A 7,537-nucleotide genomic window follows, 5' to 3' on the forward strand; every position below is an offset into this window, starting at 1 on the left:
TTTCTTGTATAGTTCTGACTTCTTATAAGATTGAAAAGTTTCAAGAGAAACAGTTATTCTAAAAACCTTAGATTTCCAGCATCTCAAACGCCAATCTCTTACTGACAGTGTCTTTGTCATTCAATAGCTAGCATTCCTGACTATGGAAAAGGTCCATCCCCACTGAAGACATCAGGTTCCTACTTCTGCACATTCAGACCCCAAACCTCTAATCCAAACATATTAAAGTGATTGCAAACAGAAGACACCAAATTTGAAGGGTACCAGGCCAGTAAAATTACCTAGTACTCTGGAGCAGATGATGATCAATACCAGTTTTTTCTAATTAATAATTCTCATTGTTTTTCTTGGTGAAAAAAAAAAAAAGGTTGAAATAAAATACATGAACAAGATCACAGATTGTTCTCTTGCTATTGTATTTAACATATTTGAGTTTTAACCTTTCAACCTGTGGTGTCCATAGGATTTTGAAAATACGATTACTATCTGATTTTTAAAACTTTCTGTTGATTCAGTGACTGCCTGACTTGGGCTGCAACATTTTAACAGCAAAGATCAAATTATAATAAAAACGTGGCAAACATCTCTGAGTATCTTGGCAATTTATTACTGCAAACCGCTGTGGAAAACCAGTGAATTCTGTACTCTGGAGTTTTATAACAAGGTGTGACTGAGGTTAGGATTGGGCCCCGAACCCGCAGCGTCTGCAAGCTGTGTTTAGTATCTCATAAACTGTACTGCTTTTTTAACAATTTTGCCTTTACATTTTGGCACTGCACAGGTTTATAACAAAGTCTGAATCTATATTGAAATGCAGAGAAATAAATTTCTCATCATTATTCCCCCTGGATTCCTGTTGTTGGAACGAGTGGGTGTTCACGTCAGAAGGTAGAATAAATGCTGCTGCCCTGAAATGCTGCTTCTACAGCTCCTAATGTTATTGCACTTGTCATTGTGAGCTTTCTAAATGCTCCGGTTTTGAGCTTGGAATAAATTTGTTCCACTCCTAAAAAGACCCACACCTGTGGGAAGAAATGTGTGCGTGTACCTTTCTTTAGTTCCCATCATTATGGGATGTTTTTTCCCTCGCTAATTTTCCTCCCTTGCATTGTTTTGATGTAACGTGTGACACGTTATTTATCCATAGTTTTTCCTCAAGGTTGAGAGATGTCACGTTTTGTTAAAATCTCAGATGCCAGAATTTCTCTCAACTTACTACTTATCTGTTCACATATATTTTAATCACCCTGTTGAAAAATTATTTTAATATGAGAGTCATCAAATGATTCAATTGAGAATAGCAGATATGAATATTTAATTGAAGAAAGGCAAGTGCTGAAGACCTTTCAAATTTTTCACAGTAACAAACAGCACCAGATCAGTATCTTAGAGCTGATGATAACTGGATTCTTCTCAAGTGGCTTTTGTTTACTAGAAATTTCCAGGATGGCTTTATAGTTGGACAATATCGCCGTATGAATAGTTTGCTGCTATTGGTATAATTAGTCAGTGCAGTGTTAATACAGCAACCTAAATTTCTTGTAAAAGTAACTAACCACCAGTTGGTCTTCTGGAGGAATAGCTGTTAAATATCATGGGGTGAAGACATCAGCTGGAGGAGGAGGCAGAGGTTAAGACCCTGGGGTTTTATCATCGCTGGCACTGATTTACTGCAAAGCCTGGAGTATGTCACCTAATGCCCGTGTGATTAATTTTTCATCATGAGGTAGTAGTGGGCTTCATATTCATAAAGGTTTCGGGCCGTGCTTTAAATCTCTGGGAATCCAAAGATGGATGCAGACGCAATTATTGTGTTAAAAAAAATAAATGCAAGGTATTGGACGTCCTCTCAGTCTCTCAGTTTTTATGGTGTGGAGAACTTCCTACCAGGATTGCATATATTGTGTATTCTTTTATCCATGACTACTGAAGGAAAAGTGAGATGTTAATGCAGAAGCAGACACCATTTCCTATGCTCTTTTCCCTTCCAATACAAGGAAAAACTCCCTCGCATATTAAGGATTTGTGCATGCCATATGGTGACATGTTTAAAATGCAATGGTTTTAAGAAGGCCATCCCTTGATACAGCCCTGTATTTGTTCTTGTGTTTCCCTGAGCCACTGCACATGACTTGAGCTCCAAGCAGCTTGGAACAAGTGGCAGGCAGAACATGTGGGTCAGCCCAGCCAGGACAGGTAGCTGTGACTTCCAAACGGTGTGAAGAGAAGGCCCGGGTCTGCTGGCTGAGCCAGCCTTCAGGGGCAGCCTGCCTCGCCCTTCTCCATATGAGCACTGTAGACACCTGCCCTTGTGATTATTGTTGTACTCCAAGCACCGCTGGTCCAAAAAAGTCCTCAGGCTCCTGAAAAGAAATGTAGGCAGAACATTTTGCCTATGTTGTAGGCAGCTAACCTAACCCTCCCCTTGACCTCGAGTGCAGAGCAGGAGTGCTGCAGCCGTACCCAGGCCAGGCGTGCCCGGCACGGCTTTGGCACCAGCCTGGGAGCAGCATGGCTGTCCCTGGCGTGCCCAGCACCATGCTGCTTGTGCTGAGGCCTGCGCAGATAGCACAGAGCTGGATTGAGGCGCTAGGAAAGTCCGCAGACTCGGAGGTTTTGGCCTTGGCCTCCACATCTGGATGAGGTGCTTGGGCTTTTGTTGGAAAGCCTGCCTGGGAGCAGAAGCTGGTGAGCCTGGACGTGCTCTGTGGGTTCCATCTCGGCCAAATGGACCATTTAACCACTGGTCTTCTGCTCTTCATCAGCTGGATCGACAAGGAATGTTTCTGCACCCAGCTCCCTGGGCGGCCTGCGCCGTGCTGCCTGTGCCTACCATACAGCGGTAGCACTAGGTCTGGCCCAAAGTCCCTTGCGAAGGCCGAAGTGGTCCAGGTGTCCAGCCTGACGCTGATGGCACAGCACAGCAGTTTGTCTGCAGCAGGAACCTCCCTGGAGCCCATCACCACCCACAGAAACACTACAAGGAGCAGGTTCAGCTGGTGTGACTGCCCAGACCTCCAGCACAGCGTGCGCGTGGTATAATGGTGTCCGGTTCAATCACACGACCTTCCCCATAGCTGACTGACTAGGAGTCTTGTCATGAAGCCTGGCACCAGCTCTGTGTCCCAAAAGCAGTGGAGGAAAGGTGTACGGAAAACCACTGCATGGGAAGCTCTGCCTCTTCTTCCCCTGCAGCCGTACCTATTGATTTATTACTTCCCTAATCCAAGTCCAGGTCTGATTATGAGGGAACACCACGTGCCAAACTGTTTAGTGTGTCATTTGGTTTGCTGTGGGAGAGTCATAAGTGTGCAGTGGACTATCCATGTAACACTGGATGGTTATGTTGGAATAAAACATAGAGACAGACCATTTAGTGAGTTATGCTTGTCACATAATTCCAAGACGTGCTTCTGTTAATCATCAGCACAGGTAAAAATGTCTTGCAATTCTCCTTTGACTGTTTAACAATCTTCATAAAATAGTTATGTTTTGAAAGACTTATTACTGCCATTAAGATCATGAGTCCAACACCTACATATTTCTCATTTATCTATGGAATTTTCCTTCTTTCTCCTTAGATATTGGAGATCAATTTTTTTAAAAAGACTAGAAAGTTCTGTTTACGCTAAAACAGCTCCAACCCAAACCTCTAGGTCAAAATAAGATATTTATCTGGGATTCTAATCCACAGTATTTCAATTTCAGTGCATCAGCCCTGATGTATGCAGGGAAAAAGAGCAATGTTGCTCAGATTTTTGTCCCACTGGGCCAAAAGTAACCTTTTTTTTTTTTTCCCCTCTCTCTTTCAGGTATGAGATGTGATTTGTGTTTCTTGGGAGATAGCTGCATGATACCTAATTGACAGGCTGCCGCTTCTATAGCAATTCTTGTACCCTGAATGTGTAGGGTATTAGATGTTTATTCCCCGACTTCAATATACTGGGTGTAGTCACTCCGAGCTTTAATTTCCACAGGTACCTTGACAGAGCATCCTAGCAGGAGGGAAAAGGATGGAGAGGTATGACTGTATTAACAAGCTGACTGATTATCCTGAAGGTTATATGGGAAAGTCTGAGACAACTGAATCAGGTGCCATTAGCAACTGAAACCCCAATTTTCTGTTAAAAAAAAGGTCACTGCATATTGTTGCTCATAAAACAAGCACGGATTTTGTTTAAAATCTGACTGCTGCTGCAAAGGAGATTGACTGGAGAACCACAACCACACCAGTGTGGGGGTGACGTTAAACGTCAGAGCGTTGATGGAACTGGGAAGGAGGGGAAGATTATTTTTGGCTTTGCCTTGCCTGGGAGGGACAGACTGGTCTCCTGCCCTGGGTTGCATGTAGCTGGAAAGCTGCCTGGCCTTACTGCCTGCTGCAAGAAGTCACTTGCAGTGATTTCTCCTACTGAATAAAAATCAAATTCCAGAGCACAAATGGAAAAGACATGGTATGTACGGTCCTGGAGCTTGACATCCCCTGCATTTTTGGAGAAACAAAGACCTCCTTTAGGTTTTAAGTTTTGTTAACTTTTCCTGAATTCAAGGTAGGTATTCCACAGGATGTGGGTTCCTGCAGGATGGAGGTTTGAAGGGTTCAGGTTTATGGGGCAAGGGACAGTTGGGAAGGGCTGATCCTGAACACAGTACAGCTGATTAAATGCTCTTGTAGACTGCACAAATTTGCATTCAGGCGGTAGGTGATGTGAAACGGGAATAGGAATCGGGGATTGGGCTGAGGAGGCCTATCTGCATCTGTCTCCCGTTTCATTGAGAGCCCCCTGCTTGTTTAGTGAGCCAGGGGTATCTGCTGTCTGCAAGGCAATGACTCCCAGTTCCCAGTGAGCTGCCAAAGCTGCAGGAGCCAGAACTGGCTGTCTTCCAGAGGTGAGCTACCAGCGCTCCTCGTGATGCAGCAGCCTCCTGTGCCGAGGTTGGCAGTCCCTCTCCGTGCGCAGCTCTAGAAAACCTTCTAAAGAAGAGAATTTTTGAAAAAAGAAACTGCTTCATATTAGCAGTGAGAACAGATGTTGACCTCAGATGCCCCGTCTGCTTCAGGTGTCCTGGATGCTCTTCGGTGCCTTACACAAAAGCCATTTAGGCATATTTAAACCAGACAAACCTAGCTCCCCTCTACCTCTGCTTTTCACCCCAGATAAAGGGAAGCATCTTTCTTTTCCCTTTCCCTGGAGGTCCTTCCTACCCCAGACACCGCATCGCAGCATGTGATACCACGTAAGGGTTGTGCATGCTCCCCACATTGTTGGTCTGCTTGAAATGTCACCAGATGGTGATGGAGGAACCAGGAGTCCCAAGAGGCTTTGCAGGCATTTACTCGAGAGGTGTCAACCCACAGGTAAAGGCCTGGAGAGCCCCTTGGGCTTGGCTAGTAGTCCTGCTGTTGTCTTCCAGTGCCCATCTTCCCATACCCTTCCTTTGCTGTTAATAACGTTTTTGTGACCCGTTAGCCGGCAGCTCTCTTTGAAGCAACAGGTCTCTTCCAGGCTGCTTCTTGCTCCTGGTTCCTTCAGTTCTTTGAGGCTGAGAGAAAAAACAGTTCCAAAGTGTGGAAAAACCTGGTATTTTTGGTGATGGACAGGGTTTGGATTTTCAGGTTTGTTTAATCCCTGCTTGTCTCCAGATTTTAGGTGTGATGGTATGTGCCTCCTGGACTTGTCTTAGGCCAGCTGGGTCGAAGACAACCAGCTGGAGCCACGAGCTATTTCTCCTGACAGTTATGCAGTAATGTAGATTTTGGATGTGAGAGAGATGGACTGCAGGGCTCCGTGTTCAGGGCTGTCTAGGCAGGCTGCCTTTCAGTTCACATCAGCTGCCTGCAAGGCAAACTGGCACAGCGCTGTGTACGGCTAGTATCGCTGGTGGGATGGGGCGGAGGGCGAAGAGCATGTCACGCAGTCAGAAGACTGCCCGACGCTCCCTGTGGGACACAAGCTAAGGAAGGCTTCTCTCCCCGACCGGTGCGTAGCAGGCCGTTGCACATCAGTGCGCCCTGTTAAATCTGGTATCCGTGTGTAATTACGCTGCGCCTCCCGCTGACTTTGGCCACTTTTCTCCTTGGTGCCTGTACAGCATTTATTTTGTGTCTTTTACTGAACGGCGGTCTCAGTGCGGTTGGCGGTCGCAGGAAAGAGCAGAGGAGAAAGTTCCTTCCATAGGAAAGCCAGGGATTATACATAATGGCTCTTCTGGAAGAGGCAGTAGTTGATGCTGAAGCGTTTCAACTTTCTTCATTTGCTAATGCTGTACAAGTTGGCAGCTCCTTAAATTGATGATGGCCTTCTAAATTCATCAAGCTTTTTTTTTTTTTTTAGCAAGTAATCCATCAGAATAGCAAAGTACCTTTGGAAAGAAGAGCACTGTGATATTAAGTTCGTCTAGAAGTTACAGAGGAAAACACAGCCTACCTCTTAATTGTTTTACTTCAATGCATTTTGCTGATACTGAGTGCTTGGAAGAGCTCAATAGCGATTTCAATTACTTGAGTATAAATCCAAAGTGTGACAGTGGAGTTGGTCCAGATTTACATAACTATAAATGAGATTTAAAAAAATGTCTGCCAAGTTTCCTTTCAGGCTTTAGATCTAATTATCTTAATTAGATCTCAATCTTAATTGAGACCCTCTCAATTCAAGGGTCTAATTTCCACCATGGTTAATGAATTGCTCTTATACTTGGTGACTGAATTATCTTGCCAATTTTTTAGGGAATATTGTAAAGACTCCTAATGAGAAAAATAGCCTCCAAGTTCTCCAGCCTTGTTTTTCCAAGTATAAAGACTAAATATAGTATGCGTTCCCTGGAAAATGTGAGTGACAGGGATTAGTAATTCATGAATGACATGGCCCATTTACAATCCTAACAGCACAGAATTCACCGTGGCATGGAGATCATCAAACAAAACAACTCGTTTGACTTTCATGCATTTAAAACAATGAGGAATAGAGTCTTAATCCAGGCTAAAATGGCAAATGCTCCCTGGGTTTAGTTAACACTGATGAAAATATTGAATAAAAGCTAAGAAATAAGCTGAAAACTGAATTTAAAAGGCTGAAATATAATGAATAAAAGCCCCAAAGTATTAAAAGTTGTAGTTGAAAATGGAGCTGTGTTTTGTGAGAAGGCTGTCATTTGCACAAAGAAGTCTTTCAGAAAGTCCTCCCCAAGCCCATGGCTTGTATGTGATTGTCAGCGTTTTAAATCCCTGCCAGCCCATTTTGAGACGTAGCACATCATTGTCACTATGAGCAGCCCTTCGAGCCTACAGGACTGCGGTGGGGTGACCCTGGCTGGAGGCCAGGTACTACCAAAGCCTCTCTGTCACTGCCCTCTGCAGCCGTGCAGGGGGGAGAAAATATCAAGAAAGGCTCCGGGGTCGAGGTCAGGACAGGGAGGGATCACTCACCAATTACTGTCACAGGCAAAACAGACTCAGCTTGGGGAAAATTAATTTATTACCAATCAGAGTAGGATAATGAGAAAAAACAAATGTTAAAAACCTTCCCCCCACCCCTCC

The sequence above is a fragment of the Eurypyga helias genome, unplaced genomic scaffold, assembly GCF_000690775.1.
Source record: "Eurypyga helias isolate BGI_N326 unplaced genomic scaffold, ASM69077v1 scaffold44201, whole genome shotgun sequence".
Taxonomy (NCBI): domain Eukaryota; kingdom Metazoa; phylum Chordata; class Aves; order Eurypygiformes; family Eurypygidae; genus Eurypyga; species Eurypyga helias.